Raw genomic sequence first — 14,056 nt, 5'->3', positions numbered from 1 at the left:
ATTGAGGGTATTAAAGGATGAGGAAAAGAGCAGATTGGAGAGGAGGGATAGGATGGATTTGTCTTCAGAAAACTCTCAGCTGTGAGACCCACAGCTCCACAAAGTAGAACTTTGGGAGGCATGGATCCCTCCTCTCAAACCTGGAGAGCAGATCCTTAATAACTATAGGCAAACAAGTTTTATAAATTATAAGACCACTCTGCAGTTGAGAGACAAGTGTAAGGATGTTTAATCCCAACCCCCCCCCCAAAAAAAATAGCCATCAAAAGATCAGTTTATGTCTTACCCAGTGCAGCTGCCTAGGCAATGCAACCTTAGCAAGAAGAAGAGGTAGGACACTGAATTTTTAGTCATTGCAGAAGTCTTTGCAAACATCCAACAAAAAAAAAAAGGGGTCTGCTGTGAGAGAGATAACTCACAATTGGGGTAGAGGAGATACCAGAGTACCCACATTCTGATCTCAAATCACCCAAATGAAGAAGAGTCAGCTTTAAAGAAATCTCAGCCACAGGAAGTGCAAAGCTAACAGGTCAAGAGTAAAGGAGGACTTGAGGTATAAAAATGTGATACTGACTGTCCTTCTTTGGATGCTTATTTTCATCTGTGTGAGGAAAGTGCTGATGACTAAACAAGAAATAACATTCTAATTTGAAATTGTGTTTTCTGATTTAAAGTGATTGTAGGATTTTTTACTCCCTACAAGTAATCAAAAATCTCACAAGATTCCTGAAGAGTCATCTAATGGGGCAGGAAAAACACTAGCCACATTGAGCTCTTTAAAAGATAGTAGGTTGCAAATGGAAGCTTTGAATGAGGACCTTGAATCATTGAAAAAGAAATTAACTATGTTCATACAATTATGATTAATAAAGCAGTGGCCAAGGAATCTAGAATAACCTTTTTATCAAATACCATATTAATAGATAATTGATAGCTATCAAATAGTTTCTAGATGTGAAATTTACTAAACCTTCAATATCTGTTCATGGCAATGATTACCTAACTAAGTTAGTGATAGAAGAGTCACTTCTGTCTAAAAATAGTATATTTAACTATTGCAATGCATTATTTAATTTAATTTAACTTATTGAAATTAAATAATGCAAAAATAAAATATTGTCATCAAACTCAGTAGTAAGAGAACGATAGCTATTATTTTCCTTATTATTTGGTATTATACAGAAGCAATAGTCACTGCATTACAATATGAAAAAGAAATAATTGGTATAAATTTTTAAAAAGACAAAGAAACTTTTTTTCTTAGAGGTAAACAATCCAAGATTGTCATCATAAGGGTGATTACAATTAATAAGCTATTTCAATAGAGTGAATTACTTAAAGTAAATAGATACAAATTAATTATTTATATGTATACATATATGGTAATAACAAATTTGAAGATCTAATAAAAGATTCTCAACATGATTATGAAATTGGAATACTTTAAACTGTTTAGCAAGGCAATTGTGCAGAGGAAATAACAGTTACACATGCTTAACAAAAGTCAAACAAGTAAACAAATAGAAAGTCATACCAGGCTTCCTGAGCAGAATAATGTAATTATCACAAATCTTCAAAAGTCCATTTATGCTTTAAAACTAATGTCATGAAAATATTACAAAGAAACACAAAATTGTCATATTCATGTTGAATATTAAGAGATTAAAACTAAATAATATTTTGAAGCTGTAAAGTTGTTACAATGAAACTTGTGGACTCAGTGCTACAAATGATTTGGAAACATTATATAAAGCTACATTAATTTTAAGCATAGTAAAATGATGACACAGAATAAAGAAATAGGATCATGAACTAAAGTAAATAGCTTTAAAGGAAACCCAAGTATATATCAAAGGTAATGATGTTTTAAATGAAGTATCATAAGAACTGTCAGGGAAGGAAAAGATTATTTAACAAATGCATCTATAACTTTTAAATCAGTTATTTAAAAAATAGTAAATGTCATCTATATATTATTCTAAAGAAAATTGCAGGATTACAATATGAAAATAATGGAAGAAGCCACAAAGGTGAAAACCCTACAGATTTGACTGAAAAATATTTAATAAGCCTGTACTTTGAAGGTATTATAAATACATATGAAAGATAATCAACAAACTGGAAAATTATATTTGCAAAGGAATTTATGCCAGATACAAGGTTAATTAGCTACACTTTCTAAAGAGCTTACAAAATTGAAATTAAACTCCTTAAATTTCTGGTAATCAAATGATAATTCACAAAAGAAGTATACAAATAGCAAATTATTATAAGTCAGACTTTGAACTTAGTAATCAAAGAAATTCACATTGAAACAATGGGATACCATCTTCACCTTTAAAATTAGCAATTATGTTTCTGTAAGGTTGATGAAATATTAATCGCTACTGGTCTGCAAGTTTTTCATCCATTTATCATTATATTTATTCATTAAGCAAGTAGTTGTCCAACATTTAATATGATTAAGGCTCATGGCATTCAACTCACAACTACATTTTTCATTTCCAAACCTACTATTTGCTCTTGCCTATCAATAGGCCTGCCACCCTCATTTAGATGGATTCTCCTACGTACCTCTGGGCTTCTCAGGTCACACTAGTGTTAAAGAAACCACCTGCCAGTGCAGGAGATGTAAGAGACATGGTTGGATCCCTGGGTTGGGAAAATCCCCTGAAGAGGGCATGGCAACCCACTCCAGTATTCTTGCCTGAAGAATCCCATGGACAAAAGAGCCTGGAGAGCTACAGTCCTTAGGGTCACAAAGAGACAGACATGACTTAGCAGGCATGCATGTACCTTCAATTGCGTTCCTCACATGCTGGTTTCTGTCAGGCAAAAAAGAATGTCTCTTGTATCATTGGAGAAGCAAAATAGTTGTAGTAGTTTGGCTTACTGCTGTAACAAAGTACCATAAATGTAGTGGGCCAAAACAACACAGATTTCCTATTTTACAGTTTGGAGGCCCAAAATCAGAAATGAGTCTCACTGGGCTAAAATTAAGGGGTTCGTAGGGCTGCACATTCTGGAAGCTCTAAGAGAAAATCCACTTGCTTTTTTCCCCAGTTCTAAAGATTGCCCACATTCCTTGTCTCCTGGCCCTCTTTAATAATCAAAACATGTAATTTTGTTTAGTTGTCCTTACATTAATGCCATCCCCCTGGTCCTAATTCTTCTGTTCCTCTCTTTCCCATTTAAGGACCCTTGTGATTGCATTGGACCATCCAGATAGTCCAAGATAATCTATTTTAATACCTGAAGTTTAGCAATCTTATTTCCATCTGCAACCTTGACATAAAATGTATCCATAGGTTCCTGGACATTTTGGGGGGGCCATTATTTTGCCTACCATAGTGATGTACAAGGAAATAAATGAAACAACACAGGGTTTTATTTATATAGATCTGGTTTAGGATTTTCACTTTTATCATTTATATTCTTTATCTGTGACATTGTACAAGATTCATAATTTCTCTTAGACTTTGAGTACACATATTTACCATAAACAAACCAAACAAGCTATTACAAGGATTATGAAGATATGTGTAACACATGGCAAATATGTAATAAATGAAGCCTCTTATAATTATTCAAAAAGCTACCAATATTTCAGCTTTGAGAGAAATCATATTTTTATAGGATCAGTTTGTGTGCATCCAATGAAACAAATATTTGGCTCTGTGGTATCCTGCTGAGCATACTTCAAACAATTCAACATAAATTGCATACCAAGCATCGTAATAATGCCACCCAAATTAATATCCAAAATGCAGATGCCATATTTATTGTGAACTTTAAAGATCCAATTAATGACATTTTTAAAACACTCAAAGTGTAATAAAACAGTTTGTTTCCAGGTGATTTAAATGTAAAAGAATCTAACTTGTGAAACCAGAGAGATCATTAAAGCAATTAACTGAAGTTGAGGAATGATTTAACAAGGTGATCATGAGTGGGGAGGAAATAATATGCTAATCACAGTTATGTAACTAGTTGAAGTGGGATAGAAAGTAATTTTTCTGAAATTATTTGTTATCACAGATTAAGTATGCATTTTCTGGAAATAATTCTTACTGATTCATATGAAATTGCTCATTATTGTTTTCACCGCTCATTTGAAATCAAAGGAAAAAATTTGGGGGGATATTAGTTAATGCTTTTCATTTTCTAGTATACATCACATAGCATTATAGCTATGCTTTTTGATATAGGAGAAAATAACAATGAGAGTAATTATATAATATAGTAGAAACAAAGAGAAAATAATTTTGGGAAAAAGTCACATATCTGGTGATATGCTAGTTATAATACATCTGATGTTTCTTAATATATTAGTCAAGAAGCCTTGATATAGCTTTCTCAACTCCCTCTATCTTCCCTCCTTAATTCATTCACTATTAGTTTTTCTTTATCTGACACTTTTGTACCTTTTATCGAACTATGTTATAGCACAGTATTGTTTAGATTCACCCTCAAATAGTTTTTAAATATTACAGTTTTTATATATGAGGCCATGTCTTAATCACATGGGATTTTTTTAAACCCTCTACTCCATAGTAGCTTGGACTGCTTCCTGAACATACTGACACCCAGTAAATTCCAGCTGAATCAAAGCAGATCACTGAATCACATAGAGATGAAAGATGTGCAATAATAGAGCCATGAGACATAGATAAATAAAAACAGGCTATAACTCAAAAGCTTGGACAATTTATTTTATTTGGTTTGGAACTTGGTTTTATAAAATGTGTTAGCACTTTAAATCCCCTAATCCTTGAGCAGCCACCTACACTTCAGCTGCTGGTAAAGTGGATTGGAGAATTCTCCAGGTCCATTAATATACTATATACCTAGTCAGGTCTTTGGCCATTAACCCGTGAGGAGTCTTGTATTCTGAAGAATTTGGTGGGAACATTTGTAATCTCATCTGTAAGAACTACTCCGGTCCCTCTATCTTAAACCCAGAGCATTTTGATGCATTGGCTGGGCTCTGATGATTTTCACCTACAGACGGTTTTCTATTTGGCCAAAGAGAGGTTGCATATGCAAATTTTCCAAACCTACTGCCACAATTCATGCAAATATGTGCTTTGCAGAGACAACATGAAAAAAAAAAATAAAGAATCAGGATGCATCCAAGCAGAGAATTCACTCTCAAATGGATATTATCATACCTTGATGCTACTGTGTGTATTTGTAGAACCTCTCTGCCCTCTGGATTCATGTTAGTTTTCAATTTAGTAATTTCCAATTTAGAATTGGAAGAAAAGTATCCTAAGCTGCCACCTCAGACACTCCATTATGGTGCTCACATTGCCTTTTAAGTTGACTTTTAAGTATATATCTAGGCCTGTCTCATTGCATCATCTATTTGAGAAGGAGGAGAAAAAAGAAGTCTTCAAAGTAAGAAAGCACTCCACCCCCCCAAAAAAAAAGAAAAAATCACCCTCTCATAAGAGACAGCCTTTGGGTTTGCTCATACCATGGAACATCTCTACCTGTGGGAGCAAGGCCTGGTTTGTCTTCATGATCAGTGCCATCTCCTTCTCTTCCCCTGGATGAGGGAGGGATTCTCCTCTAGACTCTTTAAGTTACTATCAATACATAGTAGAATTCAGCTTTACCTTTTAACCCAAATGAAGACTATGTGCAACAACTCAATCCAGAAGCCCTTTAAATTCATCACTTGGGTTTTTATTGACTAATCTATACTTTCCTCCACCCAAACTTGGGAAGAAGGGACACACCTTTTTCAGTAAGAAGATAAGAGGTAATGATAAATATTTTGAACCAAAAAAATTGCTGTTCTTTAAACTATAGAGTTGCATGAGGGAAACATTTTAAATGATGCATTTTACTAAGTGCATGAGCCACCTGATTTGGCCACATAAATAACTATTTGAAGAAAGCATCTTTAGCTCAGTATTAGTGATTAATTTAAAAAATTTATTCTATTATTTATTAAGCACTTACTTTCTCTCAGGTACTGAAAAATTGCAATTAACAAGACAAAAAAATTGTTGGAACAGGAGTTTATGTGTTAACTGAGCGAGATAAATTATAAATAAATAGAATGCACAGTGAATTATTTTTGAAGATGGTGATAAGGGTTACGAGTTAAAATCAAGCAGAAGAAAAAGAAACAGAATGTCAGCATCAAGAGAAAAGCTTGCAATCTTAAGTAGGTTTAGTAAGGGCAAGCTTTACTGAGAAAGTGAATATCTGAGCAAAACATAGATGAAATATATGAATATATACAAGAGTGAAATGCCAGAATGAAGAGCATTATCAACCACTATAGATAATAACAATGAAAGATGTAAGAATAATAGTCATGATGATGACAATGATAAAGATGAATTTCTTACAGAACCCAGGCCCATGTTCATCTAGAGTTTGTTCTCAGAATCACCATTTTATTAATAACAATGTACATCATTCTTTGATAATTAATAAGTGACTAAAACTTTAAAATTCAGCAATCCTTAAATAATATCTGAATTTAGTTTGGTGTTAACTAATGTTTTGAATACTAATGAGTGATTTAATGTAAAAGACTGCTTTCTTTTTTTTAAATTTATATTTATTTATTTTAATTGGAGGCTAATTACTTTACAATATTGTATCAGTTTTGCCATTCATCAACATGAATCTGCTACGAGTGTACACGTGCTCCCCATCCTGAACCCCCCTCCCACCTCCCTCACCATACCATCCCTCTGGGTCATCCCAGTGCACCAATCCCAAGCATCCTGTATCATGCATCGAACCTGGACTGGAGATTCATTTCTTATATGATATTATACCTGTTTCAATGCCATTCTCACAAATCACCCCCCCACACACACACAGAGTCAAAAAGACTGTTCTATACATCTGTGTCTCTTTTGCTGTCTCGCATACAGGGTTGTCGTTACCATCTTTCTAAATTCCATATATATGCATTAGTATACTGTATTGGTGTTTTTCTTTCTGGCTTACTTCACTCTGTATAATAGGCTCCAGTTTCATCCACCTCATTAGAACTGATTCAAATGTGTTCTTTTTAATGGCTGAGTAATACTCCATTGTGTATATGTACCACAGCTTTCTTATCCATTCATCTGCTGATGGACATCTAGGTTGCTTCCATGTCCTGGCTATTATAAAGAGCGCTGTGATGAACACTGGGGTACAAGTAAGACTGATTTCTTACAGAACATTTGACTTCAGTACTTAAGACATACAGCTTCCACTCTGATTTCTAACAAGGCAGATGAGTTTGCAGATCACCTGCAGAGCAGGTGGTGGAAGTCCAAGTCTAAATATTACAAGGAGGATGGCAGATACTGTCTCTTTTTATATTTCACATTCTCTCTCCATTTAACCTCATCTGATTTACTAAAAACAGCTCACTCAAGCGATATATGGATTATCTAACCAAAGATATCAGTTCTCTAGTGCTTTGATGGGCTTTTGTTGTTCAATTGCTAAGTCATGTCCATGCAGTCTTTGCGATCCCATGGACTATAGCACACCAGGCTTCCCTGTCCTTCACTACCTCCCAGAGTTTGCTCAAATTCATGTCCATTGAGTAGGTGATGCTATCTAACCATCTCATCCTTTGCCGCCCCCTTCTCCGTTTTCCTTCAATCTTTCCCAGCATTAGAGTCTTTTCCAATGAGTCAGCTCTTCTCATCAGGTGGCCAAAGTATTGGAGGGTTTTAAATGTCTTCAAAATATTCTGCTTTGATATTTCAGTAAACATTATCCTATACTGAGTGAATTGGGAGACATAAATTATTAATGTATTTTCCACCTTTGTCCTTTCCAGGGCCATAAAATTTCCACACTTACAAAAATAAAAAATCCATTATCTGTCACTAAAACTTTAACAGGTAATAGGAAAAAAAGAAAATTAATGGCTGGAACCCACATTCAATGGCAAGAACTTAACATGTATTACTTCATTTTAATCATCACTAGAAAGACAAAAATACTTTATGAATTACTTTCTCCATTTTATAGTTAAGAAAAAATTATATTTAGGGAATATAAATTACTAGTGCAAATTCACAGAGCTAAAAGTCAAGACAGAAGTGTATCATATTTGTATAATCTCCACTGCATAGCTAAAAACACTGTGACTGGGGATTTAAATAGCATCCAGAGTTGTACAGCTAATGAGTGACAGAGCTACATAGTGCTGAATGAAAAAAAAATTCAAATTAAGAGCAATTTTATGTGTTCTATGTGGCGATTTTATTGAAAGACTATAGCCCAGGAGACAGACTCTCAGATAGCTCTGAGGAACTGCTCTGAAGAGATAGGGAAGGAGTCTAGGGACCATATCTCTAAAGTACAGAGTGTTTCTTGGATTTCTCCATCTTGAATTCTTCTAAGGGCACACAGTCAATGAGCAACTGCAGTAGGTTGCAACTTAATACTTGAAGAGCTGGAATAGAGGGCAACATTCTTTGTTTTACAGTGCTCCCTGTTGCTCATAAATTCCACCAAGGTTTGCAAAGCATTTCATGACCAGTGTTTTCCCTCGTGCTAGGAATGTCCATTTCTGTGTTCACTGAGAATTTCATGTACTGTATAGGGATAAGGCACTTAGAACTTCTCTGGGTCCTCGCTCTGTCTAGACTGTTATGAACCAAGAAATGTTTCTTCCATGTTGCTTCATCCCACATCTAGAGTTGCACTATTGCAATTAATTTTATAGAGAACTGCATATGTAATCAATGGCCTCAAGACTTTTAACTTTCATTAGGCTTTTTTTTTTTTTGGAGACTTGGTAGCTCACTGGGTAATGCAAGAAATAGCAATCTTGCAAAATAAGCAAGTTATAAGTAATATAGCTAGTAGTGTTAATAAGGTTATAGTAAGTCAGAGAGAGAGAGATAAAGCATAAATAATCTGAAAACAACAAAGAAAGAACAAGTTAAAATGATGATTAGTATAACTATTTGCAATCTCGATTGTAATAAGCCACCAACTTCAGAAGGGTGTGGTGGGATCAAGTAGAGAAAAATACATAAACGTTTTATCTGCATTTACAAAGGTATGTTTCATTAACTTGCTGCAAGTCATAATTTTGTAGAAGGTTTCCTCATGTCTAAGAAACACGTATTAAAAGCCAATAACATTTAGAGCTACCCAGGTGGATCAATGGGTAAAGAATCTGTCTGCAATGCAGGAGAAGTGGGTTCAGTCCCTGGGTGAGGAAGATCCCCTGGAGGACAGCATGGTAACCCACTGCAGTATTCTTGCCTGAAGAATCCCAGGGGCAGAGGAGCCTGATGAGCTATAGTTCATAGGGTCACAAAGAGTCGGACACAACTGAAGCAACTGAACAAGCATGTATGCAAGAAACAAATATTAAAAGCCAGTAATATTTTAGGCAAAAAGTTATAAAATTATAAACTATATTAATCAGTTTGTTCAGCCCCATGTAATCAAGTTTTGCTGGTTTTTTGATTAGTAATTTATGAAGACATCAGATTCTCCATTAGAGTTTTAGAATCTCTTACCCAGTTTAGCAGTATGATCTAAAAGTCATCAGAAACCTATATTTGTCAAAAACTCATCTAAATGAATCTTCTTGAAGATCTTTGTTTTTGGAAAAGCATCAGAGTTAAACAATAACTGTCTATAAATGATAAAACACTTAAAATGGATTGCTAAAAGATCTGATTACAATAAAATTGACAAAGAAATTTGGTTACTTTTCTGACATACATTCTAAGACATAATATTTTAAGATAATAATTAGAATTATAGCTGATAATATACCAGGATTTATCCAAAATTTAGTAATTTCATATAATAATATTTACCCACACAATATACTTAAGCAGGTTTATCATCACTCATTTGACAATGTTCCCCATGTAATTTAACATAACAAACAAACCTAGTAAGTTTAGTATCTCTCTTTGAGATGTTTCAAGAGCCTTCTTGTTGCCAAAGTCTTGGCTCCCTGTCCATCAATGTTGAATAGAAATATAGAGACAGAGTTTGGAGGAAATAGAAAGAGTATCTTTATTCATCTGCCAGACAAGGTGAAACAGCAGGTTACCACCTCAAGATCTGTGCCCCACCATGGGGAGCCTGAGGGGATTATAGAGAGGGGGCCTACAGTCCAGGGTATATGATAAGGAACAAAATAGTGAGAGTCTTGCATCTTCTTGCATTATTTCAAAACAGTAAGGTAGCCCCTAATTGGGTCCATTTGTCTCTCATTTATTGGTCTGCAACCTTCTTTCTGAAATGCAAAAAATTTAAAAGGGATGGACTATTACAACGGAGAGCAGGGAATGTGAGCACCAGATACAGGATGTAATCTACATAGAGTTAAGGGGCATAGGCGCAAGATGTAAATCATGCTGAGTTGGAGGCAAGTTGACAGATTCAGGCTGTGATTTGAATGTTGTCAAGGAGTGATAAAGAATCTGCCTGCCAATGCAGGAGATGTAAGAGATGTGAATTTGATCCCTGTGTCAGGAGGATTCCTTGGAGTAGGAAATGGCAACCTGCTCCAGTATTCTTGCCTGGAGAATCCCATGGACAGAGAAGCCCGGCAGGCTAAAGTCCATATGGTCGCACAGAGTCAGACACAACTTAACACAGACCCACATATATTAAGCCTTCAAAAGTTTACATATGACTTTCAACAAAGGCCCTCTTTCTAAGCGCACAAGTCAGTCTCAAGCCAGTTTACCATTAAAGGGGGAAAAAAAAGCAAAAACCCACTACATTTGTATTAGCTCCTGTATAGTAGCTCCTCATACTGTATGGGATCAGGCAACCCTAATTCTCCTTTATTGTGTTTAATTACTATTGCCTGGGGGGTGGGGCAGGTAGATCTATGTCTTCTTTTTTTTTTTTTTTTTTAATAATACCAGGCAAGGGAAATATTCCCCAGTGAGACATACTGTCCATCCCCGCAATATAATCAGGCAAAATAGATGTAGCCAACTTACACAGACCCTATTTAAATACACCAATTGCTAACAAACTTTTATCTCAATTTTATTAACTCTTATACCTTTAACTTAGCCTCCATTAGAACTCCACTAGCAAATCCTAGTCTTTTGAGTCATCTCAGAAACTTCCTTTCCATCTCTTGGCATTTTATCTATTTTTAAATAAAAACTTTGGGGCCCACAGTGAGGGGTTAAGCCCTTTTGTCAATCTTCATCTTGATTAACTGGCTTACTGCAACTGCTAAGTCACGTCAGTCGTGTCCGCCTCTGTGCGACCCCAGAGATGGCAGTCCACCAGGCTCCCCCGTCCCCAGGATTCTCCAGGCAGGAACACTGGAGCGGGTTGCCATTTCCTTCTCCAATGCATGAAAGTGAAAAGTCAAAGTGAAGTCGCTCAGTCGTGTCTGATTCTAGCGACCCCATGGATTGCAGCCTACCAGGCTCCTCTGTCCATGGGATTTTCTAGGCAAAAGTACTGGAGTAGGGTGCCATTGCCTTCTCCGGATTAACTGGCTTAACCCCAAGCAATTGCTGATGAGATATTTTGGTGTAATTTCCTTTTGTCTTTTAAATTTTTCTAAATTGGGATAAATAGAGCAAATTCGTCTGGGGCACTTTGATTTTAAGTGGGGACTAATTCCACATGCATGCGCTCTTTCTCTCTCTCTCTCTCTCACTCTCTCCCTCCCCCATGCATTTCTCCACTCTCCTCTCTTTGAGTCTTTGGGTTGGCATGCCCTCCCACTTCAAGGATGGATTCTCCTACTATCTTGTAAATAAAATAGAGCTGTAACACTGATTTGCCTAAGAGCTGTAGCACGGTTTGTCCAAGACCCGAGAGCTGTGATGCGCAGAGGGCTTTAATGTCTGTCGCTCCAAATCTTTGTTGTGACGAGACAAAGAACCAAGGAACATACACTCGCGTGACATCTATGGTGCCCTGACTCGGATTTAACCTGGCTGAAACAACCTCCGCGCGGAAGAGGCCAAGTACAGCAGGAACCCAACTCAGCGAAGCTCCTGCATTAGAAGCCGAAAGCGAAGAAACCCAGCACAGGGGAAGGCCCATCGTGTTGGAAACCATGACAGCGAAAAATGAACTCAGCAGAAAGCTCATGTGGCCCAGTCTCAGATTCCAGAAGACCTCCAGTTAAGGTAAGAGGTCCTCGCTCCTATGGCTGGAGGAACCTTTACAATCTCTCGTTTCTTGTTTCCTCGAACCTCCTGCAAACAGGCGGGTGGCAGGGGCACAATTGAGGGACTCTGGAGAGGCTACTCCTCAGCATGTCCCAAAGGCGCTATCTGCTGAGCCCCAGTAGCTGTTTACACAAGCTGGTGGGGGTTCTTCTGTCCTTTCTCTTCTCTGTGCCAAGGATCAGACCAATGAAATTGTGAGCACCAGTCAGATATTTAGTAAATTTTCTGGCGGGCTATGAAGGGGATTCCTTGGCACATTTTTCCCACTGCTTTTTCCTCCTGTCCTTCAGCTCTCTCCCGGGACTCAAGCCCGGCCAAAACTAATGAAACTCAGGCTCTGATGTCTCATTGCAAAAATTCACCGAGAGACAAAGCGATAAGAGGTAGACTTGTTAGGATCCATAGAGAAGCCACCCTTCAGGGTGTGAACTGTTGCCGAGGGCAAGGGCTGGGGCCATGGTATTAGGCCTGGATAGGAAGGCCTAGAGGAGCGATCTCATGTTGAAGGTCAGGAAGGGCGGTGGTGAGGAGATACCCCTTGTCCAAGGTAAGGAGCAGCGGCTGCACTTTGCTGGAGCAGCTGTGAAGAGATACCCCACGCTCAAGGTAAGAGAAATCCAAGTAAGATGGTAGGTGTTGCAAGAGGGCATCAGAGGCAGACACACTGAAACCATACTCACAGAACACTAGTCAATCTAATCACACTAGGACCACAGCCTTGTCTAACTCAAGGAAACTAAGCCATGCCCATGGTGCAACCCAAGACAGGTGGGTTATGGTGGGGAGATCTGACAGAATGTGGTCCACTGGAGAAGGAAATGGCAAGCCACTCAGTATTCTTGCCTTGAGAACCCCATGAACAGTATGAAAAGGCAAAATGATAGGATCCTGAAAGAGGAACTCCCCAGGTCAGTAGGAGCCCAATATGCTACTGGAGATCAGTGGAGAAATAACTCTGGAAAGAATGAAGGGATGGAGCCAAAGCAAAAACAATACCCAGCTGTGGATGTGACTGGTGATAGAAGCAAGGTCCGATGCTGTAAAGAGCAATATTGCATAGGAACCTGGAATGTCAGGTCCATGAATCAAGGCAAATTGGAAGTGGTCAAACAAGAGATGGCAAGAGTGAATGTCGACATTCTAGGAATCAGCGAACTCAAATGGACTGGAATGGGTGAATTTAACTTAGATGACCATTATATCTACTATTTCAGGCAGGAATCCCTCAGAAGAAATGAAGTAGCCATCATGGTCAACAAAAGAGTCTGCAATGCAGTACTTTGATGCAATCTCAAAAATGACAGAATGATCTCTGTTCATTTCCAAGACAAACCATTCAATATCACAGTAATCCAAGTCTATGCCACAACAATAATGCTGAAGAAGCTGAAGTTGAATGGTTCTATGAAGACTTACAAGACCTTTTAGAACTAACACCCAAAAAAGATGTCCTTTTCATTATAGGGGACTGGAATGCAAAAGTAGGAAGTCAAGAAACACCTGGAGTAACAGGCAAATTTGGTTTTGGAATACGGGATGAAGCAGGGCAAAGACTAATAGAGTTTTGCCAAGAAAATGCACTGGTCATAGAAAAAACCCTCTTCCAACAACACGAGAGAAAACTCTACACATGGACATCAACAGATGGTCAACACCGAAATCAGATTGATTATATTCTTTGCAGCCAAAGATGGAGAAGCTCTATACAGTCAGCAAAAACAAGACCAGGAGCTGACTGTGGCTCAGATCATGAACTCCTTATTACCAAATTCAGACTTAAATTGAAGAAAGTCGGAAAAACCACTAGACCATTCAGGTATGACCTAAATCAAATCCCTTATGATTATACAGTGGAAGTGAAAAATAGATTTAAGGGACTAGATCTGATAGAT

Source organism: Bos grunniens, chromosome 2 (assembly GCF_055505025.1).
Source record: "Bos grunniens cultivar Pamir isolate PY7600 chromosome 2, Bosgru_T2T1.0, whole genome shotgun sequence".
Classification (NCBI taxonomy): Eukaryota; Metazoa; Chordata; class Mammalia; order Artiodactyla; family Bovidae; genus Bos; species Bos grunniens.
Note: the sequence above shows the minus strand (reverse complement) of the source record.